This window comes from Peromyscus eremicus, chromosome 6 (assembly GCF_949786415.1).
Source record: "Peromyscus eremicus chromosome 6, PerEre_H2_v1, whole genome shotgun sequence".
Classification (NCBI taxonomy): Eukaryota; Metazoa; Chordata; class Mammalia; order Rodentia; family Cricetidae; genus Peromyscus; species Peromyscus eremicus.
The window spans coordinates 25729367-25756537 of NC_081421.1; the positions used below are offsets into that span (position 1 = coordinate 25729367).

The window sequence follows — 27171 nt, forward strand, 5'->3', positions numbered from 1 at the left end:
CACTCTTGCACTAAAGAACACAGCCACAAACATAGAATGATTGTAAACATGGCTTACCTATTGTTGGAGGGATTCTGGGTCCCTGTTATCTAGGACTGAATCAGTTTCTTCATTTTCTATCTAGAATCCTCTGTACCAACATGTGTGTTTGTGGGAGTGCATGTGTGTTTAAGAGCGGTGAGGACAAATGGCTGGATGGGATTTGATATGGTCGGTAATTTGTTTTAGTGGAAATCAAAAAAGATGACAGCCTGAGTGAGAAAAACTGCTCCTCAATTACTTTCTTGTTTTTGTAAAAACAAACAAACAAGCCAAAAACACATGACAAAAACACCAGAGGGAAGAGCTCTTCTGAGCATCAGATTTGAAGAGTGTGCAGTCAGTGCATCACCCGGGGGAAGGCGTGGTCGCCCAGACGTGAGGCAGTGCTCACACCTCCATAGCCAGGAAGCACAGCGAGGAGGAGGAGGAGGAGGAAGCACGGCGAGGAGGAGGAGGAAGCACAGAGCGAGGAGGAGGAGGAGGAGGAGGAGGAGGAAGCACAGCGAGGAGGAGGAGGAAGCACAGCGAGGAGGAGGAGGAGGAGGAAGCACAGCGAGGAGGAGGAGGAGGAGGAGGAGGAAGCACAGCGAGGAGGAGGAGAAAGCACAGAGCGAGGAGGAGGAGGAAGCACAGCGAGGAGGAGGAGGAGGAGGAGGAAGCACAGCGAGGAGGAGGAGGAAGCACAGGGCGAGGAGGAGGAGGAAGCACAGCGAGGAGGAGGAGGAGGAGGAGGAAGCACAGCGAGGAGGAGGAGGAAGCACAGCGAGGAGGAGGAGGAGGAGGAAGCACAGCGAGGAGGAGGAGGAGGAGGAGGAGGAAGCACAGCGAGGAGGAGGAGGAAGCACAGAGCGAGGAGGAGGAGGAAGCACAGCGAGGAGGAGGAGGAGGAGGAGGAGGAGGAGGAGGAAGCACAGCGAGGAGGAGGAGGAGGAGGAGGAGGAAGCACAGCGAGGAGGAGGAGGAAGCACAGAGCGAGGAGGAGGAGGAGGAGGAAGCACAGAGCGAGGAGGAGGAGGAGGAGGAGGAGGAGGAGGAGGAGGAGGAAGCACGGCGAGGAGGAGGAGGAAGCACGGCGAGGAGGATGCTGGTGCTCAGCCCACTTCCTACTTTTTATTCTGTCCAAAATCCCTGTCCATGGAATGATTTTGCTCACAGGGTACATCTTGCCATCCTAACTAACCCAATCTAGAAACTCCCTCATGCCTAGAAACCTGCCCCCCAGGTGATTGTAGATCACATCAAGTCGATACTCAATAGCAACCACTGGAACTCCATTATTGAAATGCCCAGAAGGTTTACTTGTGTGCTAGCCTGCTGGGTTTTCTTATCAACTCATAACTGAGAGTTTTTTGAGAAAAAAAACTTCTGTGAGAAAATGCCCCAGCAGACTGGCCTGTAGCCAAGTGTGCCAGGCATCTTCTGGGTTAATGATTGACATGGGAGGGCCCATCGTACTGTGGGCTGTGCCCTGGTCAGGTGGTCCTGAGTTGTATAAGTAGCAGGCTGAGCAAGCCAGGGTCTCTGCTTCAGTTCCTATCTCCTAACTCCTGCCTTGACCTCCCTCAGGGGTGGAGTATGGCCTGAGAGTTTTAAGCTGAAACAAAATTTGCTCCCCAAGTTGCTGCTGGCCATGGCGTTTATCACGGCAATAAAAGTCCCAACCAGGACAGCTGTTACTTGCAAGCCTAAGATGACATGAATCTCAACAGCGACTCAGACCCTTGAGCAACATTTTTGGCAATGTCCTTGGGGAATCTCTGATTTAATGGCATGCCCCGTTTCACTCTCCCCCTACCCCCATTTCCAATGCATGGTGGATAGAGTCATACAGACTCTACAATATATGCTGATGATCTGCTGATGTGTATTGAATTTGAAACTCATTCTGGTGCTGTCAGCATTCTACCCAAACATTTCATCAATATTTAGATAGCTGATCTTGATTATCAATTTGATTGGATTTGTAATCAACTAAGAGACATGCCTTTGTGGCCGGGCGGTGGTGGCGCACGCCTTTAATCCCAGCACTCGGGAGGCAGAGCCAGGCGGATCTCTGTGAGTTCGAGGCCAGCCTGGGCTACCAAGTGAGTTCCAGGAAAGGCGCAAAACTACACAGAGAAACCCTGCCTCGAAAAACCGGAAAAAAAAAAAAAAAAGAGACATGCCTTTGTGTGAGTCCATGAGTGTATTTTTAAACATGACTAACAGAGGGGAGAAGACCCTCTGACTGAGTGGGCAGCACCTTCTAGTAGTAGCCTAGATAGGAAGAGGTCTGAGGGGAAAGTAATGCTACCTTTGCCTGCCCACCTTCACTCCCTGCTGAGAAGCACATCTACTCTGTTGCTGCTGCTGTTGCTACCACCATCTCTCACTGTCAGTGCAATGCACCATCTTAGCCTTCCAATATGAAGACCACAAGTTCTCCAGGATTCCTCAACACCCTCAGCAGCAGACTGAACAGCTGAGGCATCTCACCTCAAGGACTGAGATCTACCAAGCTCTCTAATTCTCCAGTTTGCAGCCACCGTGGACTAGTTAGCCTGTATTATGTATGCCACTAAGTCTAATAAATATCCTTTTGTAATGTACATTCATTCTATATATTGTCCTCTAGACTAGAGAATCCTAATACAGATATGTAATAACTCAGTTAATAATAATTTTTAAAAAACCCACAATGAGCTGGGCGGTGGTGGTGCACGCCTTTAATCCCAGCACATGGGAGGCAGAGGCAGGCAGATCTCTGTGAGTTCGTGGCCAGCCTGGTCTACACAGCGATATTCAGGACAGGCACCAAAGCTACATAGAGAAACCCTGTCTCAAAAAAACAAAAACAAACAAACAAACGAAAAACCCACAATGACTTGCAGGGCTCATGATATACCTCACTTGTCAGAGTTCTTGCCTATCGTGCCCAGAACCCTGAGTTTGACCCAGCACTGCATGAACTGGATGTGTTGGCACATACCTGTAATTACGGCACTTAGGAGGTGGAGGCAGGAGGATCAGAAGTTAGAGGTCATCTTTGGCTACATAGTGACTTTGAGGTCAGCCTAGGTTACATGAAACTCTGTTTCCAAAGAAACAGGACAACTAAACACAATGAATGGCAGAAAGCTGATCAAATCTGATGAATTAAGATCTAATTTCTACTCAGTGTGTGCGAAGGGTTTCTGATGTATTTGCTTTGAGAAGTGTCTGAGGAATACTGGATGTGAGGCGGAAAGGCTGGCAATGGCCGCCATCCCTGTCCAGCTTGTGTTGGTAGATCATGAACTTAGTGCCCTTTTGAGCTCTTCTGTTTGCAGTACTCCGAGGTTCTGAGACCTAAACACTCTGTAATGCTCAGGAACAGCCCCCCAGAAAACTTTTCCACAGTGTACCAGGACAATTGCAAGTGAGCAGTGCTCTGGTATAAGAGGGAAGGGAGAGAAAGAAGAGAGAGAGGGGCCGATTCCAGAGATGAGCAAGAACAGAAATGTATTGAGTATTTAGAGGTCAAAAGTGTTTACTGTTGGTCATCGAGCACTCTCCCCCTTATACTGTGTGTGTATGTGTGTGTGTGTGTGTGTGTGTGTGTGTGTGTGTGTAGAGAGAGACAGAGAGAGAGGTGTTTGTGTGTGTGTGTGTGTGTGTGTGTAGAGAGAGACAGAGAGAGAGGTGTGTGTGTACATGCATGTGTGTGCGTGAGAGAGAGAAAGAGAGGGAGAGATGTGTGTATGTGAAAGAGAGAGAGAGACAGAGAGGTGTGTGTGTGTGTGTGTGTGTGTGTGTGTGTGTGTGTGTGTGTGGAGAGAGAGAGAGACAGAGAGATGTGTGTGTGTGTAGAGAGAGAGAGGTGTGTGTGTGTGTGTGTGTGTGTGTGTGTGTGTGGAGAGAGAGACAGAGACAGAGAGATGTGTGTGTGTGGAGAGAGAGAGAGAGAGAGAGGTGTGTGTGTGTGTGTGTGTGTGTGTGTGTGTGTGTACCTGTGTGTGTGCGCGTGTTGAGTGCAGAGGTCTGAAGACAACTTGGAGCAGCCAGTTCTCTCTCTATACCATGTGGATCCTGGGGTTGGAACTCAAGTTGTCGTTGGGCGATGACCTTTACCTGATGAGCCATCTTGATGGCCTGACAGCCATCATCTTTGAGTGAGTTCTGTAGAAGCTTCTCCAGTTGACTGACTCCTGACTGCCCCTGCGTCCCTTTCTCCACCTCTGTCTCCACCTCCCTCTCTTGCCACCTTCCCACAAGCCACCGGGACCCTTGTTTAGCCCACTCACCGTTCTTAGAAGCCGTCCTTCCCCACGCAGGCCCAGAGCGCTCTGCCCTGTGCTTTTCTACTCAGTACTGAACCCGTCATTTGGCCCGTCAGTGACAGCCTGGTGGAACCACTTATCTTGTCCCGGGTTTATGTCTTATCTGTCCAGTTAGATTCGGAGCTCTTAAGAGAAAGAGCTGTTTTATCTTTTGTTCTGGGTTTTGCTATTTTTCAAAATTGCATTTGACATGAAACGCTTAGTGAATAGCTTCACACATGGTAGTTTCTGGTCAAAAGGCATTTGTTGACTGATGGTCAGTTAAGCAGTTGAGAATATATTTTGTTTGGCTGTTTTGGGGGGATTTTAATTCTTTTCATTGTATATTAATTGCACATGGCACTGTGTTCATAAGGATGTTTTCATACAAGTACTTGTTGTACATTGAATATGTTCTCCCAACTTCCTCTCCTCCCTCACTCCCTCACTTATGCCCTCCCCACTAGTCCTTCATGTTCCCACTAGATGATTTCATTTCTTCTTTCTTTTCTTTTTTTTTTTTTTTTTTTGGTTTTTCGAGACAGGGTTTCTCTGTGTAGCTTTGCGCCTTTCCTGGAACTCACTTGGTAGTCCAGGCTGGCCTCGAACTCACAGAGATCTGCCTGGCTCTGCCTCCCGAGTGCTGGGATTAAAGGAGTGCACCACCACCGCCCGGCCTATTTCTTCTTTCTTAATTTCTTTATATTTCCTGAGACAGAGTCTCTTGTGTAGCCTTAGCTGGCCTGGAACTCACTATGTAGATTAGGCTGGACTCAAACTCAGAGATCTGTCTGTTCTGCCTCTCAAGTGTTGGGATTTAAGGCGTGCACCACCACATCGTATGTATGTGTCTGTGCAGAATCTAGGAGCCATGTATGAAAGAAAGCAAACACTATAGTCTTTCTGAAACTAGCTTAATTCACCGAACCTGATTATAACTAGTTCAGTCCTTTTGTTTTGAGACAGGGTTTCCCTGGCTGTCCTGGAACTCCCTCTGTAGAGCAAGCTAGCCTCAAACTCATAGATCCTCCTCCTGCTGCCTCTGCCTCCTGAGTGCTGGGATTAAAGTCATGTGCCACCACCACACATTTAATCCTTTGTGTGTGTGTGTGTGTGTGTGTGTGTGTGTGTGAATGATTTCATTATTTTATATCCATATATATACACCTATGTAGTTCACATTTTCTTTATCCATCTCATTGGACACCTGGGCTGGAAACTTTTTAAGCCCATCTTGTTAGTTAAAGAATTACAGGGTAAAGATAGTTTATCCTGAAAGCGTACTTCATGGATTTTCCACAGAATCTTTCAAGGTTCAACTTTGCTGACTTCGGCTGGAAGGTAGCCCCACTTCCGCTCTTGTAGGAAACCTCACATTTAATAATAATAAAATACCACTACTACTACTACTACTACTAATAATAATAATAATAATAATACCCACTGTACCTGTTGCTTCCATTTCAAGTTTCCTATCTTAGTGAAAGGGACATTCCTGGTGGTCACTCTGTGTGGAGCTGCATGAAAGGAAAGGGCAGCTGTTTCCGGGGTGGTGTGCTCCACGTTCACACGCCCCCTCAACCTATCAAAATGTTCAATTTCTCATCAGAAGCACCATCTTCTCACTGTCAAAGACCTACGCAAGACTAATTTCCTTCTCTTCTTTACTTTTGCCCAAGGCACGCTGTTCAGTTTAGCGTTCGGTGCTTTTTTTTTTAACTGAAGCCGCAAGAGGTAACTGCATCACTTGGTGACGCAGAGCACTTCCCGCCTCTCGCCAGCTGGCCTGTGTACTGCATTGCGGCTGCGCACTGCTCCTCTGAGGTTCCAGACAGAGGAAGGGGCCCAGAGGCTAAGGAGCTTGCCTGAGGTGTAAGGGCATATACTAACGCTCCCCAAGTCCCAAGTGAAGGATGCTGTCCGTACTTCCCTTCTTATTTCGGAGGATAGTAGAGTCCCAGCGCTACACCCAAGCTGCCGTTTGGCAGGATGGTGAAAGCATTTGGTTTGTGGTTTTCATTTGCCAGGAGATCAAGACCCTTTCCTAGAACAGACCTGATCCAAGACGTTTAAAGTGATTCCCTTTGTGGCACAGAGCGGGTTATAAGCCACAGCTCCGCTTTCTCACCACTGCAGCCAAGTAGTGGAGACTCAGTTACAAACTACCAACAGGGCCAGCAAGCCCAACAAGCAAAGACACTTGCTGCGGAGCCTGAGGACCTGGTTCCATTCACGGGACCCCAATGTGCAAAGAGACAACTAACTCCTGCCAGTTGTTCTCTAACCTCCACATGTGCCACACACACACACACACATACACGTACACACACGTACACACACATGTGCACACACGTACATGCATGTAAACACACACTTATGCACACGTGTACACACACAGACCAAACAAACAAATAAATGCAATGTAAAAATAGAAGCTAACGATAGGTACAGGTAAGTCAGACGGCTCAGCAGGTAACTCCATTGCTGTGCAAGCTTGATGATCAGAGATGAATCCCAGAACCCTCATGAAGATGCAAGGAGAGAAGCAACTCTACAGAGCTGACCTCTGACCCTCATACATGTGCTATGTAATATACATGTTGTACATCCATGTGCACGCACATGATAATAAAGCTTTTAAAACATTTTTAAAAACACCAAAGCTACCCCTCACTGAGAAGTTTTTAGGCAATAAGATTTCCATTTTATTTTTTGAGAATTTTGTGCATTGAGCAAAGAGGAGATCAAGCTGGTCTGATGGGTGGGACGGCATGTCCTGGTGAGGGGTCCTTTCTCATTCCATCTCAGCGCCTTGAGGCTGACTTCCAGAGTGGTCACTGCTGCTTCAGTGAATGACTCAAAGCCTCAGATTTTACTCTTCCAAAGGACCTATTAAATAGACCTTCTGTGACGGCAGCAGAAGCAAGCCGTCTTGGCATGCCCCTGTGCTCCGAGCAGGTCTCTCGTCCTGTGACTGGTGTCCTCAGCAGTAGATGGGCTGCACCTGGGGAATCAGCTCTGCGTAAAGTTGGCCTTTGCCCAAGGCGATTGCGTCATTTCCAGTTGTTCCCTCCCTGCATGTATGGCAGGAACACAGAATCCCGGCATCAGCAGCAAGCCAGAGGTACTCTACTCAGCCTCACGTTGGTACTTAAGCTCTCATGCACACTACTTTCAGATTCACTCGGTGGGAATCACCCTAGCCAGGCTTTAAGGCTAATCCCTTCTTTCCTGGGGCTCTGAAAACTGGGTGGCTGGCTGTTCTTCTACTCTATATATTGAGACATGGTTTTATGCTGGGGGTGGAGGGTAAAACATTTGCAGAGCCAGAGTGAGACTCTGGCCCGCATCCCCAGCACAGCAAAACCAAACGAAGTAACCAAGAAAACAAATGGAAAACGTGTCTGCCTGTCCATTAAGACTGGACATCGCTGTCTTGGAAACTGCTCGCCATGCAGATTTTAACAATTTATATGTGCTAGGTAGAACTGAATCACTGAAGCCACAAATAGATTCGCTCAAATGTGACTTCTAGAGAAAAGATAAGTTTTCTTATTTGAAGTGGCTGATCTCATTCTTTGGGACAAGACCTTTTGCCTACTTGAGGTAAATAAGGTCACAGCAATGCTTGGAGTCTGTGAGGAAGAAAAGGTAAGGAAAAGAACTCTAATCCTTTCCCATCTGCCTGCAGCCAAGTCTTTAGAAATACGGTCTTTGGTCATTGTTAACACATCAGGTCATGTTGAAATGATTTTGTAATGTTAATACTGATTTATTTTAATGAACTAGAATCCTTTTCTTCTACTACATGATTAAAGTCCTGTTAAATCAGAGAGGTCTTTCACAAAACCAAAGAAAAAGTCACTTCAGAAATGATGCCCCAGAGCAAAGAGAAAGGAGCCACATAACCACAGAATGGGGGAGCCACATAACCACAGAACAGGGGAGCCATGTAACCACAGAATGGAACCAATAGGGTGGATCTGTAAGACAGAACTGTTCAGCTGGAAACTCCACCTTGACCCCACTCTCCCTCACCTGGCACGTTCACCTCCTTGATTTAGTTTGTAAAAATTGCCCCACCTCAGAGAGGTGCAGGGTTAGTACCAATTAGTCTGGTTTCAGCACCAATAGTAGAAAAGTAATGGGAGGTATCTCTCAGATGCAGTCTATGTGAGAAGCTTAAAAACCCATGATAAGGCTACACATGGTGGCACACGCTTTTACAGAATGAGTTCCAGGACAGCCAGAGCAGAGTGAGACCCTGTCCTGTAAAAATCAAAACCAAAACCAAAACAAACACCTGGATAGAACTGGGCCTGTGGCATTAACCAGGAATTCCAGCCTTGGAAAGGTGGAGGCAGAAGCAGATAGAGGCTAGCTTTGGCAACATAGTGAATTCAAGGACAGCCTGGGCTACATAAGATTTTCTCAAAAAACAAAAAAACAAATAAAAACAAAAATTTTCAAGCATGGTGGTCATTATGCCTTTAATGAAAGCACTTGGGAAGCAGAAGCAGAGGCAGGAAGATCAATAAAAGTTGGAGGCCAACACAGTATATCTTGTGACCTCCAGATCAGGCACAGCTGTAGAGCCAGACTTTCTCTGTCTCAAACAATAACAGCAACACAAACACACACACACACACACACACACACACTCACACACACACACACACACACACACACACACACACACACACTGATTCAGATTTCACATTACATTATGAAAGCTGAATGTGAGGGCTGGGGTGGTGGCCGTGTGGGTAAAAGCACTTGCCACACAAGCCTGAAGACCTGAGTTCAAACCCCAGAATCCATGTAAAAAGTCAGATATGCTGAGTGTGGTGGTGCACACACATTTGATTTCCACACACAGAAGGCAGAGGCAGGGAAGTCTCTGTGAGTCCCAGGCCAGTCAGGGCTACACAGTGAGTCCCAGGCCAGTCAGGGCTGCACAGTGAGTCCCAGGCCCATCAGGGCTGCACAGTGAGTCCCAGGCCAGTCAGGGCTACACAGTGAGTCCCAGGTCAGTCAGGGCTACACAGTGAGTCCTAGGTCAGTCAGGGCTACACAGTGAGTCCCAGGTCAGTCAGGGCTACACAGTGAGTCCCAGGTCAGTCAGGGCTACACAGTGAGTCCCAGGTCAGTCAGGGCTACACAGTGAAATTTTATCTTAAAAAAAAAAAAAAAAAAGTCAGATGGAGTGATGTGGTTCTATAATCCTAGCTCTTACAGCAAGATGGAGCTGGAGACAGGAATGTCATGGACCAGCTAAGATACGCAGCACAGCAGTGGAACCAAGAGGGACCCTGCTTCAATCAGGTGGAAGGCAAGAACGTTACAGCCTACCATGCATATAAGGCCAAATTAGAGTCCCTTGGTGCCTGTGACTGAGAGCAGGCCCTTGTCCAAGGACTCTGGACAATAACCATGACCCCAAAGGCTCTTGCTCCTTATTCTTGACGATGAAGCACAGGTTTACAGTGTGTATAACAGTAAAACCCATAATGATGTCAATGTCGGGTAGAGGTCAGGGCACCTGGTAACATTTGTTTTGGCTATACATTCAACAGTTATTTTGGTTCTCTATCTGGGCATGATCAGGCTCGTGGAAATTCCTGAATGTGATCTGAGAGAGACATGACTGTTCAGGGATCAGGGGCTAAAAGGCACAATAGAATCAGGGCAAGAACAGGACAAGATGGTGTTACCTCAGCCACATCAAGAACCAACTCCTGAAAGCTGTCCTCTTATCTCCACACATGTTGTATACAGAGTGTGTGGGGGGGGACCCTGAGGGTATCCCACCTGTGCAGGGAAGCATGCTAGGCAATGCAGTGGCGGGCTGGGCAGATACACGCCATGTGGGCAGGGCAGTGGTGGCGGCGGCCAGTAATTCACAACCCAGACGCTGCATCCACATGAAGAGTTTATTATAATAGAGAGATGAAGAGGCAGAAAGACAGAGGAGGGACCCTCATCTCGTGGGAGGAAAAGCAGGAGAGAGAGAAAGGGGAGAAGTTCTTCCTTAAGAAGAGGCTCCTACATCAGGATGCAGTGTGGCCCCAAGGGGCGAGATCAGAATATTAACATTTCTCCATTTTGATTATCATAAAAAGAGGTGAGTTGTGGGAAATCATGACAGTATGTATACAAGTATGCCCCTTGGCTCCTCCATGTGAACATATACATATGCATACAACAACAAACACACAAAACCAAAACCCTAAACATAAAAATAATTCAATTCTAGAACTTAGAATAGAGAAATGGTGTTGTTACTTGGGAGTGGAAAGATATTGATTCAACAGAACATACGAAAAAGAAATGCTAACCAAGGAAAAGATTGACCATGGAACTTCAGCAAAATTAATAGTTTTTTTTAAAAGATTTATTTATTTATTATGCATACAACAATGTTCTACCTGCGTGTAGGCCTGCAGGCCAGAAGAGGGCACCAGATCTCATTACAAGTGGTTATGAGCCACCAAGTGGTTGCTGGGAATTGAACTCAGGACCTCTGGAAGAACAGCCAGTGCTCTTAACCTCTGAACCATCTCTCTTAATATTAAAAGACAACATTAAGATTAAAAAGACAAACCACAAAATTGAGGGAATGCATTTGTAATGCACAGGAATCACCAAGGACTTATGGCTGGAATACTTCAAGAACCACTGATCAATACGGAAAAGACAAAAGACTTTAACAAGTAGGCTGGGCTAGCTGGCCGGCCAGGCAGCCCCAGGATCCATCTGCCTGCCTCTGCTTCCCCAGCACTGGGACTGTGAGTCTGCTACCTTGTCATGTTTTTAAAAGTGGGTTCTGGGGCTCCAAGTCAGGCCTTCATGCTTGCAGGACAAGCATTTGCTATTTGAGGCATCTCCCCAGCCTTTGCACTTAGATGTGATTGACTAAAGTACGTCATAGCATTGCTGCATGACTGCATCCAAAAAGGCCATCAGAGTACAGTCTACCCAACGGTGAGAAAGACGAGATGCAGAAAGAGTAGCAGAGTATCTGACACCTGTGGACCCTAAGGAAACAGCAGGTATCTGTAGGAGAAGAAAAGAATACTGTTGATACTGACAGAATAACAAAAGGCAGGATGTGGAGGGTGTGGTTCAGCCAGGGGGGACAATCATGGGTGAGCATGGATAAGGGTAAGGACTCCAGGAGCTCACTAATGTTTTTTGTTTGTTTGGTTTGGTTTGGCTTTGGTTTTTCAAGACAGGATTTCTCTGTATCCTTGGTGGTCCTGGAACTCACTCTGTAAGCAAGCTGGCCTCAAACTCATAGAGATCTGCCTGCCTCTGCATCTCCAATTCTGAGATTAAAGGTGTTAGCCACCACTGCCTAGCACTAATGGGGTTAGTGCTATTCCTTTAAGAAGGAATCTTTTGGCTTATAAAATGGGATGAGCTGTAGCAGGTCTTTCTTTGGACCACCAACTCTCTAATAATGACACAGAGACTTTTTATTAATTATGAAAGCTTGGCCTTATCTTAGGCTTGTTCCCAACTAGTACTTAAAACTTAACCCATTTATTTTCATCTACATTCTACCCTGTGGCTAGTTACCTCTCCTCAGTACTGTACATTCATCTTTCTCCAAATCTTACTGACTCTCATATTCTTCCTCTGAGTTATTTTCTCTTCTTGGAAGTTCCGCCTACCCTCTCCTGTCTAGCTATTGGCTATTCAGCTCTTTATTAAACCAATCAGAAGGTGTCTTAGACAGGTGAAGTAAAACAGAGATACAACATTGTACAGTGTGATCAAATACCCCTCAACATTTCCCCCTTTTTGTCTAAAAAAAGGGTTTAACTCTAATATAGTTAAACTATATACAATAAGAACAATTATGAGGGATATAAGAACAACATTCACAACATCTGGTCCATTTGTATTTGGCAAATTCAGAGAAAGTGCTCTATTATCTATCCTATCCTGGTGTGTCCAAAGTTTTATACCTAAACCACTTTCTGTCATAACTTGTATCACCAGTCTAAAAATACCTTTTTAGACCTTAAAACATTTTCTTAGATAAACAACTTAAGCTTTCATGTCTCTCAACCATTATAAACTTTACATCTCTTTTGTGAGTTTCTTTTCTGAATTTGGTAACAAGGAAAACTATAACTATCTAGTCTTCAATCCCATCAGAGACCTGAGAAGGATAAAATATTACATGAGTAAACAGGAAGGGCAGAGCAGGCAACTTCAAAAACTATAGAAATGTCAGAGACAGATGACTGTCTGGACAGTTACCCAAGGGTCCTCTACAATGTTGGGTCATCCATCTTCAGCTTACAGGCCCGGAATATCTGACAGACTTTTCTGTGAAGCAGAAATTTTGAAGGACTGACTTACCTTGTCTTGACAAAGTTCAGCAGTTAACTTCCTTTGTGTCTTCCTTGTCTAATTTGGACAGCATACTGTCAGCAGTCAAGGCAAGGGTAGTTTCTTGCCCAGTGGCTAACTTTGCCACAATAAAAGTAAACTCCATATGGAGTGTCTTTGAGTCCCATCATCTTCTCTGAAGTAGATCGGTGCTTCAAGAAGCAGATGTATCTCACTGTCATGAAAAGCCTTATGATACTAAAACATTTTGAATTTCATAATATATAGACCTCTGACACATTTGAAGACCACCTGTCTATCTAAAATACATCTCTGTTTAACCTTGAAAACATACTGAACACGACTACAAGTTTGATTGTTATAGATGACTAACTACTAACCTGCATTTCTTAATCATTCTAAATAGTTTGTAATAATAGCTTTCAAGGACTAGAACTTTACATTATATTTTTAAATGAACCGTGTTATAACAAAGATAACCTTAAATTTGTATCAATATATAAAAATCCATACCAATTTAAAATATTTGAGACTAGTAGTTGCTTTTTAGTTTAAAAGTAGATTCAATTATCTCCTCTTTTATCATATCATTTCTATATCCCTCCCTTTTTCACTAGATAGGAGAGAAAGGATAGAGGAAAAAAAGAAAAAAAGAAATCCCTTAATTTAACCTCCTTTGTTTAGTTTCCTCCCCGACTACTTGCAACCCCCCCCAAACAATGACAGACATCCATAACCTACCAACCAACCAAAAATCACCCACTCCACCTCTCAAGAATGTGGGTGTCATGTTCTTAAAATTACTTCGGCAACAGCATCTTTAGGGGACCCTGAGAAAATTGAGATAATGGTCAAGTTCTGGGGGAGCTAGCTGTGTTGTTTGTTGTCCAGTCTCTGTGTGATGGGAAAGGGCAGGGCTTAACTAACATTCTGGCTGGAGTGGTCTGTGAGGCTGCATCATCTCAGCAAGCAGCTTTGAAGTTGTTTTGGATGCAGATTTTTGAAGAAACTTCAACAGAGGCATTCTGAGAGGTTGGATCACCTAGGCTACCTGCTTCATTGATGTCTGGTCCTTTTGTTTTGAAAACAGACAAACTTTTAAAGGTAACATACATACCTGCATTAACACAAGTATGGAATGTGTGTGTACAAATCAGCTAAAGATGACTCTCTGTTCTATGTTTGAATAGGTAAAAGGCATCTGACAACTTTATATGTCCATTTGGACTACATAACCAAACCATAATATGAATTTCCATCCATTCCAAATAAAGGATGGCATGTAATAATAAGTTATGAGGACTCTGTAGCCAACAAGATTTATCATGTCTCATCCAGTCTCAGAGCTGTTCCCATAGTAGAGGGATCAGCATATATGTCACCAATCTTATAGTTTTTCTTGGTTTCTTCCTTCATATCTGCAGCCAAGATTTTCCAGAGGTCTCCCCCAGTCAAATATGATCTTTATTAATTTTGAAGGAATCCATAGCTTTTTGTTTCTTGTGGAAACAAGGCATAACCTCTCCCCCAATGTAACACATTTCCTGACTTCCATTCTGAAGTTAAGACATTCTTAAAATATGCAGGCTGGTTTAATTCAACAGTTTTTCTACTATGCAGTGTCTCTCAGTAGCTGTTGTTTTTTGTCCATTAACATTAAAAATAAAGTTAATAAAGCACTATATAAGGTCTAAACATCCTGTGTTATAATATTTCCCATCTTGACATGGTTTGTTCTTTTTATATTACTTTACTCTCTCTTTCAAGGCTTTAACCTTAGTCTTTTTAAACTATTATTTATTTTTTGACAATATATACCCATTTTCTTTTCTTTCTTCAGCACCTAAGCACATTGTTAAGCATACTTACCTGTTCAGAGGTTTTCACAATTGGACCTGGATTTCTGCATGCCTGCAGCCTGTCTCTAATTGTGTGAGCCAAACCTTAAGGCCAGGACACCTCTGTGTGACTTCAGGCTCCTTTTGTGGCTCAACTTAGCATGTGGCACTGGCAGCTGGCTCTGCCTGCCTTAGGTCTGTAAGAGGCAAGCCTCATGCCCATGGGCACCAGCCAGCAGCCATCCCAATTCTGGAAAGTTGCTGAGTCCACACTGCAGCAGGTGTTTGTTCAAGCGCTCAGTTGCACAGCAGGGCCTCTTAAAGGAGCCACACCTCTGTATGCTGCAAGCCCAAGACTGCCTGAGAGACTGCAATTGCTAGGCTCTAGTTTCTTAGGCCCAATGCTTGGATATACACGCCTCCATGTTGAACACCAAATGTAATAGGTCTTTCTTTGGACTGCCAGCTCCCGAGTAATGACACAGACACTTTTTATTGTTTATGAAAGCTTGGCCTAGTTTAGGCTTGTTCCCAACTAGCACTTAAAACTTAAGCTGTTTATATTAATCTATATTCTGCCACATGTTTGTTACCTCTCCTCAGTACTGTATAACAGTCTTCCTTCACATATGGCTGGCCAATCTCTTGCCTCTCAAATTCTTCTTCCCCTGAGTTCCTCTCTCTCCCACTGGAAGTCCCCACCTATCCTCTCCTGCCTAGCTATTGGCCATTCAGCTCTTTATTAGACAAATCACAAGGTGCCTTTGGCAAGTGAAGTAAAACAGAGACTTGGTGTGAAGTAAAATTTTACACGTTGTGAGCAACTATCCTGCAACAATGACCATTTGAGTGGCTATTACCCATGTGTTTTCAGTGAGAAGGTTCAGATAAAATGAGAAGTCAGGGCTGATGGGATGGCTCAGTGCAAAAAGGTGATTGTGGTCAAGCCTGAGAACCTGAATTTGATTCCTGCATCTATGATGGCAGGAGATCACCCAATGAGAGACCACAAAAGGAGACTCAAGATGAATTTTGAAGACTATCAATATCTAGGGATGTGTTGTATAGTTTTTTGTCAACTAGACACAAGTTAGAGTCATTTTGGAAGAAGGAACTTCAATTGAGAAGACATTCTCACTAGATTGGCCCATGAGCACCCAGCCCACTATGGATGATGCTACCCCTGAGCTGGTGGTCCTAGATGCTATAATGAATCAGGCTGAGCAAGCCATGGGGAGCAATTCAGTAAGCAGCATCCTCCATGGTGCTGCATTGCACAGGCAAGACCTTAAACAACACCTTTGGATTGGCTGGTAAGGTAACAGGTGGTCTTTGGGAAAGCCATTTTAGTTCAGAAGTGGAACAAGAGGCCAGTGAGATGACGGGGAGTTGGGGAGGGGGCGTGGTCAGTGTCTAGGAAGTGAGATGAAGAAGGGCTAGGAACAGAGTTTCCAAGTGTCTTTGCTTCTCACCATGTTCAAAGCTTGTAAGGCCTCAGTTTGGACTTCTTCATTGAGGAAGCCAGTTAGTTTACCTTCTTACTAAAATGAGTTTGTGCTAGTAATCTACTACAAAATTAAATTATTTTGAGACAGGGTCTCATGTAGCCCAGGTTAGTAGCTAAGATGGCTCTGAATTCCTAGTCCTCCTGCTTCTGCTTCTCTGGTGTTGGGATTACAGGCATGCACTACCACAGACAGTATATGCAGTGCTAAGCACTGAATCTGGGGCCTTGTGGTGGTTTGAATGAAAATGGCCCCTACAGACTCATAGGGAGTGGCATTATTTGAAAGGATTAGGACATGTGGCCTTGCTGACAAAAGTGTGTCTTTGGGGGTGGGCTTTGAGGTTTCAGAAGCTCAAGCCAGGCCCAGTGTCTCATTCTCACTTCCTGCTGCCTGCCGATCCAGATATAGAACTCACAGCTACTCCTCCAGCACCATGTCTGCCTGCATGCTGCCATGATTCCTACTAAAACAATAATGGACTGACCTCTGAACTATAAGCCACTTCCAATTAAATCTTTTTCTTTGTAAGAGTCACTGTGGTCATGGTGTCTTTTCACAGCAATCGAACACCAAACTAAGACAGGCCTAGTGTATGCCAAGCAAGTACTCTACCCACTGAGCTACATCCTCAGGGCCTTTTCCACTTTTACAGCCTCCTTTCAGGCTGTGTACTGAGAACTGTCCACATCACAGGTGGGGCTGTCAATCCCGACAACTCTTTCCTGCAGCCGCCAGGGCCTGTACCGAGGCAAACAATGGTCAGAACAGGGCTGAATGCAGCCTTCCTTTAATCAAGTTGCTGTGTGAGTTGCAAAAATGTTTCAGCAGGGTGAACAGCAGCTTTTGAGTCCCTTACACTGTTTTCTTTGAGATATAATTATGGGCAGCATGTGACTTGGATTATTTAGTTGTTTTCCTCAAATGGAATTATTTTAGAAGCAAAATGTCATCGTCGTCGTTGACGAAAGGATAATATCTTTGATCTTTTTAAGGGAAAAAGTTTCCATCATCGTACTGTGATTGGGAGGTCAGGGAGGATCTGTTCTCACACACGTCGCCTACACTAGACTTTCTTACTTGTGTTTGGATCAAGTCCCAGTTGGCATCAGACAGAACCACAAGCCCCCCCATCCCTTTGTGAGCTATCAAGATCAATTTGTGAGTTGTAAATACCCAAATTCTCTCTAAAAGAGTCCCCTGAAGTTGCCCTGGGGCCAAGGGATGAGGAATTGCTTAGAATTCCTCCTAGGTTGAAATCTAACTTTCAAAAGGAGCAGGAAGCAGCCTGGCCACCATAAATCACCAGGAAGCAAGTGTTCTGAGGAGGCCAGGCTTGATATTAATAGAGCCACGTTTTGTTCGTGCAGAGGAAAGACCTTTCAGTGTGTTGGGCTCAGACAGCCTTCAAATCCTGAGACTCAAGAATCGCTCTTGTTTTGTTTTGAAATTGGGAGCTGGTTGCATTCAAATAGCCCAATTACATTCAGCGTCTGTAAGCTCCACACATGTAAGGCCACCCAGTTTACTTTTGTTTCTATGTCAAGGCCTTTGGCTAATTCAGCTTTTAGTCAATGGAAATAAAAATGTAGCATGTCAAAGAGCTAGTGTTTGGATTCTGCATAAAAGGTCCTTTCTTATTTATTTTCTCCTTCTCCTCCTCCTCCTCATCCTCTTTCCCATCACTCCCCTTTCTCTTCTTGCCTCTCCTCATCTCCTTCCTCCTCCTCTTTTCTGGTTTTTTCTTTGAGAGGGAATTCCACTACATAGTGCACGCTGACCTCACACTCATGACCTCCTAAGTGCTGGCATTACAGATACGCACCACAATGGGCTCTGCAGAGATTTTCTTAGTTTAGTGTTGACTCCCGACTCTCTCTCTGTGGCTTCCAGTGATGGCACTGATAGATGAGCGAACCTCTGTGGATCAGTTTCCTCAGCGTTTACAGGCAGGTTCTGGGCCGAGGCTCTGTCTAGCACTTCGCTGATGTCCAGGCTGCTGTGGCATGTAACTATTACACCAAATTGGTTGGCCTAAAGAACAATCATTTTTTATCATACCACCAGATTCAGTGGGTCAAATACCCACACAGGTCTCAGCTGGGCAACTCTTTAGCTTCTCGAGTCCATAATGGATGTCACTCAGAGTGTACAGCCGGCAGACGAGCTGGGCTAAAGGGCTCACGACAACTTCACTCATAGTCAGAGCCACAGATGAATTCATCTGTCAATCAGAGTGCCTGGCTATTGCCTGATCCTTGTGGTGGTCTCTCTAGCTGTTAGCCTCCAGTGGTCTAGCCTGGGACACGGCTCCTCACAGGGGAACATCCCAAAGGAAATGGATAGTTGTGATGTAGTCTCAGGAGGTAGAGGCAGGAAGATCAAAAGTTCAAGTTCTTTCTCAGTCAAACAGTAAGTTTGAGGGAAGCCTGAGCTACATGAGACTGTCTCAAAATAAGTAAATAAATAAATAAATAAACAACAATGATGCTGAGATTGTAAAAGCTTATTTTACACATTTATGATCTGCATGATAATATTTATAAAATTCATGGAATGACAAAGTTATAAAAATTGGGACTGGATAACTGGTTTCCAGGAATTTCCAGGGATTAAGGATTGAGAGTGAATGTGTGAGACCATGGAAGGGCAACAGGAGGAATCCCAACCATGACAGACATGGTTTTCATCTTGACTGTTAATGTTTAAGACCTGGTTGTGATTTTTTTGTGCTATGGTTTTGCAATATGGCATCCTTGAGGGGAATTTGGTATAGAGTACACAGAATCCCACTCTGTGTGACTTCTTACAACTGTATCTAAAACAAACAAGGAAATACAACCCCCGCATAAACAGTTTGTCAAGTATTTGGACATGCTGTAGTGGGTGTGGCTAAGCATGTTGTCTGAGATTCATTTTTGCCACTATGATTAAATATCCCAACAAAAAGCATCTCAAGGGAGAAAACATTATGTTAAATCACAAATCCATCATATCTGGAAGTTGAGGCTGGCTGGAGCATAGACTAGCTAGTCATATCCACAGTCAAGAGCAGAGAGAAACCAAAGCATGCATAATCAGTACTCAGTTTATTTCCTCCATTCTTATACAATTAAGAACTCAAAGCCAGGGAGGGGCCGCCCAAGGTGGGCTGGGTCTTTCCATATCAATTAATGTAATAGAGACAGTCTCTCATAGACAAGCTCATAGGCCAACCTGATCTAGCCACACACTTTCTGAGGCTCTGTTTCCAAGTGATTCTAAATGACAGTTAAAGCTAACCATCACACCTATCTTGAAGGTCTTTAGTATAACTTAGTGCCTTTAGTGAATCATTGACTTGCCAATCAGTATTTCCATTTATGCAGTTTTCTACTGTATCTGTGTGTTGTTTCACATTGTACTGGAAGAGAATGCCAAGGTTGTTCATCTGCATGCCCTGTGGAGCCAAATGACTGTGAGGAGAATTGATAGATCAAACAATCACAGCAATTAGAGCTGCAAGGAGCCTCAGGAGATGAATGGGTCCAGGTCCCTTATTCCCCAGATGAAGAAACTGAGGCTTGAGTAACTTACTGTTGCTTTTGGACTTCATGACGTCGAACACTGGCAGTCCACATGGATTAAAGGAAACAGAGTTCAATGGCTCTCTTGCAAACAACCCTGTTCAGAACACCCCTGTGGGCCCCTGCCCCAGCTTAGTGAGCAGTTACTCATACTACGGATGACACCGTCCATCAATCCTAGAAGCCAATGTTCACCCCACAGGCTCTCACTAACAAGTGTCCCCCAATTTTACCCACCTCTGTGTGTGTCTTTGCTCCTTGACCTTTAAGACTCCCTGGTGCCAGAGCGTCTGCAGCCAGAGGCTCAAAGACCCGCAGAGAAGTAACCCATGCTTAAACAAGATGAAGATGACTGGGTGAGTTATTAGGAAAAGCCAGCTAGGGGCCCCAGAGCCCTTCCTTCCTCATCTGGAAAATGCCTGAACTATATCCCAAGAATAAACATCAAGCCTCAAGACCTAAACACAGGATGAGTCATAGGCAGAGCTAATATTAAAAGCTCATACCTCCTGCCTGCGGCTCCACACTCACATGCCATCCCCTCTCCAAAAGGTTTCGATGTGGCTGACCCAGAGGACTCAATCAATATCTTTGAAAAAGATGAAAGAATGAGACAGCTTGTAATGGAAGATAGGAATGGAAGATAAAGAAGGAAACAAAGAGAAGGAAGAGTTAGGTATCTGAGTCCTAGAATTCCATGTCGATTCTGTCTCAGCTCCCTGGCAGGCACGGCGACAAGAGTAACCATTGCACTTGGTGGTTTTCGTGTTGTAGGAGAGCCCAGCTGGAGAAGCACTGTGCTCTCTTTCTATTTCTCTCTGGGAGAGCTGAGTACAGTGGAAATCTTGAACACCAAGGCATCTTTATATTTTGAGGACATCTAAAGCTTACTCTTTGGTTCATGGTCAAAGTGCTTTTTTGTAAGCATGATGTTCCCCCCCCACCCCCAAGGGCTGGCTGCGGAGTCTACTTAAAGAGGATAAACCCATTTTCATTCCCATTCTGTCTGCTTGCCACTGCCCTTTCTTTACAAGCCCCAGCCAGGCCCCACTGTTTAGGCTCAACCTCAGAGCATTCCTTGAATATTTCCTAAGCCCTCTCTGGTTACCCAGGCCCTTTCCCTCCCCAGTCTCATAGAGCTAGTCACTAGGATATTTTTGCAATCTACTACACTCAGCGGGGCATATAATCCTTGGCCGTGTTATCTCAGGCGCCCCCTTAAGAGTCCCTTGACAAATAAAGTAACCTGAGTCAAATTAAATCCTTGTTGATTGATTGGCCTGAGCGAGGTGCTCTCAGCCGGATCCCCCTCCTGTCCAGGCTGCCTGTTGCAAATAGACATTCCTTCATATCTGTGGCCAAGCTCTGTGTTTTCCTTCACGTTGCTCCCTTGGTCTGTGATAGCATCCATTTCTCTGTCTGAAGTCATAATTCCATTGAGCTTATCTTTTTCATGAAATTTGCCAAACAAAGCATGTGAGGGCTTAACATTTTACACTAGCACATGTATTTTAAGTCCCAGGATTCTGGACATGACAGCTAATTTTGGCTCCTTTGTTTCATGTGTGGGAAAACAGAGGCCTGCCCCGCCCTCCAGGGAAAGGGTTTGCTTTCAGCCCTTTCATTGGTGTGTAACTTGGTCAAATTTCCTTATGGTTTATCTCCTATATCATCTCTGTTTTATGGGCTGGAGTTTTTGTTGTTGATTGGTTGGTTGGTCTTTTTTAACAAGTATTTTTTGTGTGTGCACATGGGCATATGTGTGCATACGCCACAGCATGTGTGGAGGTCAGAGGACAGCTTGCCAGTAGAGAGTGTGTCCCAGGATGGAACACGGTCTTTAGGCTTAGTGGAAAGTTCCCTGCCCCAGTGAGGATCTTGCTGGCCCTTGGGCTGGGAGATTTACTTTTCAGAATCATTGTGCCGTATTAAGAAGACACAATCTGGTGCCCTATGTATTCTTAATCAATAATAATTCATGAGCTAAGTGAAATCAGTTATCATTATTAACTTTCTATTCTCTTCCAATCTGAAAGGAATTAATGACTTCATAAGCCAGAGTGACTTTTTAAAAATGTTAGCCACATGGGTATTTCAAGGCAGAATTCATAATAGTAAATTGCTTCTCTTTGTTGAGCATCAGTCTTATTAGAACAGAACCATTTCCGGTCGCTCTCGTCACCTGCCAAGTCCTACACTGCCATTCACAGCTTTAACACTGTGAGTTTTAAAGTTGGAAAGAGTTGGTACTATAACCACGAAAGACCCAGCAAAGTAAAGACTACCCATGCGGGTGCATCCCCTGTCCCTAGGCTGCCAAATGAGCGGTGGGGGTCTTGTTCATAAGAAGGTGGGTTAGAGAACAGACAAACAAGGAGCTTCTGTAGGAGCTTCTACAAACAGGAGGTGGGCAGAGTGTTCAGAACAAAGCAGGGTCATCCTGGAAAAACCCAGGAAGCTTTGATCTTCCGCCTTGCCTAGAGCAAGGTGAAAGGGTAGTCTGCAATGAGTCTAATCTGTGTATTTAAGTTAAACAACACTTTCAACATGTGTGGACAAGCCTGAGGGCTATTCAAATGGTGACAAACACAAGCCGCAGTTTTGTGATCAAATACACCAGTGTAAGATAAATTCCCTTTCCCTATAGGGTTAACTGTAGAGGATCAGAACTGCTTAAAGGGAGAGATCAGAGAGCATAAGAATGCCAATTTGGCAGAAAAATAAAACCTCAGTAATGGTGGGCATTTAAGTAAAATTCTTTCTCTCTGCCTCTCTAGATTTGCTATGCTCCCTGGCCATACAACAGCTCGAGCTTTCAATAGATCTTGAGGATAGTGATTCATTTAAGACACACACACACACACACCCAGGAGAACAAGGGGTGGGGAGGAGAAGACTGGGTTTTGAGCCATCCTGGGTAAGGGTATACCTCTCAGCTATGTGACTTTCCCAGAGAGCATACCTGTCTCTGCTCCCCCCAGTTACTGTAAAATAACTTCCTAAAACCCAGATTAGGTGGGCTGCCTGGTACTGGCTCAGCTGCTGCAGGGTTGGTTGGGCATGATTGGGACAGTCCTTGTAGTATGTCACCCCATCAAGGAGGCTAGGAAGTGGCATTCTAAAAGCGATTTAATGTCAATTGTTTTTTGAAATATATATTAAAGTGCCAAGGAGCTGTGATCTTCTGTCTTACCTGTAGTCAGTATTTGGTGGCTTCTGCTAACTTCCAAGAGGAGCTAAGTGGGTTGAGCAAAGAAAAATGACCAAGTTCTACAGCTGTGCTTTATAGCCGTCTTGCAGTCCCTACATGGGGTGTGACAAAGGGAACAGACACTCAGTTACAGGAAGCAGCCACCAAGCCAGTGAGCAGAGGTGGCGGGCAGAAGCCCAGTTCTCCAAACCTTGCTACCTGGTCAGAGGTGGAACAGCAGGCATTCTGATGCAGCCTCTTTATGTGTTGGCCAGAGCCCTTAAATCCTTGCCTTGATTCGGGGCTGGACCGGTTAGATGGAATCCAGGTCAGGCTCTTCCACCGGGAGGCCAGTAGCACCACCACAATTGTGCGCGTTGTACAAGATCACATGGCCAGGCTGACACCTAGTCCAGGGCTCTTGTTCACTGAGCCAGCAAGCCTCCTATGACCCGTGTTGGGGCACTGAGGACATCTTTTTGTCAGTCCTGAGAAACGATCCCTATGTGTTTGGAAATGGCCACTCAGGAGGCTGATTTTGTCCAAGCCTCATAATCAGGCAAGTTCTCAAACTTAGACTTCTGAGTGTCTCCCACAAGGAGGGTATTCACATCCTCACAGGACTACTTAGAAAGTCTGGACATCCACTCCAAATTGTGCCCAGGACAAGGTCTTCCCAGCTGCTTCTGCTGGGCTGAAACATCCCCTCGTAGAAGGAGAAGGGCAGCTCAAGGAACTCACAGGAGAGTCTCAGGAGGATCCCATAAGACTCAAAGCTGATCCCTCACCCTCCAGAGTTTACGTAAGTGGGTGATAGCCTAAGAGAGAAGACGTCCTGTGGAGGTGCCGGCAAGGAGGGAGCTGTATGGCCGTTTCTTCAGGCTGCTCTTACTCTCTTCATCTGCGTGAACAGACCTCTGTGTGCACATGTCCAGGAAGGTCAGTGCAGCGCAGAGCCCCTGTCGCTGGTCCAGAGACAGCTGTTTGAGTCAGAAAAGGGTCGATACCGACCCACACCAGGACTGGCAGTTAGGCACTGAAGCAGGTTTTAACCTTAATTCTTCCGCTTGCACCAGCCACAGGACTGTCAACAAGCAGTAGTGGACCAGGCTCTAGGCCACTCTCCCTCTCCTGTTCTCTCCCCTCACTCTCCTAGGCAGATTCTGGGGCTCACCACGGCTGCAAAGCCTCGCTAGTCATTTTTTTTTTCCTTCATGGATTGTCATTGCTTCACTGCATTGCAAGAAAATGATGTCATAGTGTGGGGCCCTGGTCCATTTCCGGGCTTTTAACCCGAGACTCGTGACCTTTCTCAGCTGTCTTGCTCTTGGAGAAAATGAAACACGTTGAAATATACAGGCCAGCAAGCCTCAGAAAAGCCTCTGCGCCTCCAGGATGCCGCTAACTTCTGCAAATACATTAATGACCCCAACACCTTATCTGGGTGTCACATCTGGGACATGGCATGGACCCCGTCTGTAAAATGGAGAGGAAATAGGCTTCAGATTGTGTCTGCAATTTCCTGGCAGCAGCCCTTTCTTCCCTTATACTGGGTTTAATTACTAGTGACAATGTTCAGTGAAATCCGGCCTCCTAGCACGGCTTTTGCTCTGGGTTTTGCATTAAAGTCTGGGCGAAAACTTAAATCTTCCACACTGCACTTGCGCCTCCGTGTCTTAGGACGGGTGAAACCCCAGCCCGAGTGACGTTATGGAATTCTTTCCTGGAATGTCAGGGCTGAAACTGCCCTGTCAGGAACGACTCTGTTCTTTCAGGACTGAGAAAGCCAGGCTCAGACTGCATCCTTGTGCCAGGAAACCGGGGCTCTCAGGCCATTTGCATACAGCCAATGAGAGCCGTCTACTGTTCTGCGGAGGTCTTGGAGACTGTATGACGACACCCTGGAAAAATCTCAGCTGGGGAAAGGGGATTTTTCCCCCCTTTCCCTCAGCCCCATTTTAAATAGTTTCCTTCCCACAGCCCATGTGCCCACATTTGTAACCCGCCCATTTTCCTGCCCAGGCCCCTGTCACTAGCACAGGAATCTCAACAGCCACACAAAACTGGAAATGGGCTGTTTAAAACAAAGGTGCCATATTCGTTCCAGTTCGTAAACTAGACATTTTTGGCACACAGTGGGGGAGAATTAACCCTTTTACTTCACCCAAGCAAGGGCACAGTAAAATGCCTGTTCTTTTCTTCGTGACCAGAACGGCAAGCCCAAACGTGTTGATACCCAATGTGGTTCTTAACGTTATGAATGGGGTTCTGGTTAACCTAAGTCACTATCGCACTGTTCCACATGATACCACAAAAACTGGGTATGTTTCCCGACTCTCAAATTGTGCACATTTTCTACAAATTTTCTTCCCTCAGTTCTAGAAAGCAACTACTGAACTGTCCAGGTCTTAGAGGGAGGGGTGTGGTAGCAGCCAGAGATCTGGTTTGTTGATAAAATGCCCAAGGGTCACCTTAAATTATTTCAGCACAGAGTGGGACATAAATAGGAAGGAAGATGTATGCGTATAAATAAACAGGGTGTCCAGTACTTAGGGGGAAGCTCAAACGTTATTAATTTGGACATTATACTGACAAATATGAAGTCCCTACGTGTGCAATCACCAGACCCATGGCTAGAAATCTTATCGTTCCATTACGAGGCAGATAACAGTGTTGACTGAAGACCTGGGGCCTAGGAGACATGCACTGGATTGCTAGATAGCGAGGCCTCAGCTCCGTGCCCTTGAACAAGTCATGAAGCTTCTCTTGAGTGCAGATATTGCATCTGTGAGATGAAGGTGTTTATGTCTTATGTCTAAAATGTTATGTCTAAAATGTTTACTTGTCTGTTTTCAAATGAGTGGAATCCATATTGGCTGATGTTTGAAGACATCTACTAAATGTGTTGAATGGAGTTCAAACCCTAAACTTATTCTTCGTGTGTGTGTGTGTGTGTGTGTGTGTGTGTGTGTGTGTGTGTGTGAGAGAGAGAGAGAGAGAGAGAGAGAGAGAGACAGAGACAGAGAGAGAGAGAGACAGAGAGACAGAGAGACAGAGAGACAGAGAGAGAGAGAGACATGCATGTGCCACACAGTGCATGTCTGGAGGTCACAGGACAACTTTGTGGAGTCAGTTCTCTCCTTCCCCATTAAATGCATTCTGGGAATAGAAATCGGATCAACCGGATTGATCACGGAGCAATCTTACCATCTCTGAATGTTTAGAGAATCCCAGGTGTATTGGGCTTTCTGCTGTGCACTTTGCTACTGGAATCTCTTTGATTTCTCTCAGCAAGATTATGAATTAGCTACTGATAATCCCCTTTGGACCATGAGGAAATGGAGAGTCTGCACTAAAATGACAAGGAGGAAGTCTCCCCATGCAGGTGCTTTTCATTCCAAGGCTCTGTCCATGTTCTGTTACAGAACACCTGTGTGTTCCAAACTGTATTATATAACAGAATCATCACAGGAAGGCTTCCTGGAGCTGATGCCTGGGTTCTAACCATTCCCAGCTCCTACAGGTTCCCAGGGCTGCCAGTGGTTACTAAGCTGAGTCAATGACTCAAAGCCCACCACACTGAGCTGTGGAGAGCCACAAACCAAGACCAAAATGGAGAGAATCTAAGAAGCATCTTTCTGATCCAAGTGAGAAAGAGTGTCTCCATTGTAGTCAAGCAACAGCTGCAGGTAGTGCCTCTTGGGAAGAGGTGTGCTGTACGGGGCCATACAGACCTTGGAGCACTTATTGAGAAATTGGCCTACCGTGGATCGAAGGTTCCTTCTATCTACAAAATGATTTTTATTTGTTTGTGTGCTTGGTGTTTTTTATTGTAATTTAAAAAAAAATATTTGTGTGTGTCAGAGAGAGTTTAAAACAGCGCATGTGTGGAAGACTGCAGACTATGTGTGGGAGATGATTCTTTCCTTCCACCAGGTGGGGCCCAGGGATTGAACTCCAATCGTCAAGCTTGGTAGTAAATGTTTTTACTGGCTGGGCTGCCTTGCAGGTCTGCTGTTGGGACTTTTAAAACAGGGTCTCATGTAGCTCAGGCTAACCTCAAACTCACTATGTGACAGAAATGGCCTTGAACTCCTGCCTCTCCTTCCCGAGTGCCGGAATTACAGGTGTCACCGTCACACCCAGTTCTGTGGAGTGCTAGGGAATCAAACCTAGGCCTCACACATGCTACAGGTGAGGTGACCGACCAATGGAGGTGCATTCTTAGTCCGTAAGTGGATTGTTAGGAGTGCCCAAAACAAGGATGGGAAGACGGGTGCTGGGTGAGAGGATGATGTCGTCCCGCAGGCCACAATTCCATGCTTTGTGTCTTGAAGATTTAGAGTCACATTGGTGGTGGCAATGAAGAAAAACTGAGAGAAATGTCAC

At 45.3% G+C, this 27171-nt stretch overlaps 1 long non-coding RNA gene across 1 annotated transcript; it reads right to left on the reverse strand.

The window, feature by feature from the left end:
- Positions 1-7019: 7019 nt before the first annotated feature.
- LOC131912975 (uncharacterized) lies at positions 7020-26183 on the reverse strand. Its single transcript, XR_009379774.1, has 5 exons — positions 25990-26183; positions 23002-24258; positions 22786-22895; positions 12693-12920; positions 7020-7393 (listed from the first exon to the last, which is right to left on the reverse strand). It is a non-coding gene; the product is annotated as an uncharacterized LOC131912975 (long non-coding RNA).
- Positions 26184-27171: the final 988 nt, after the last annotated feature.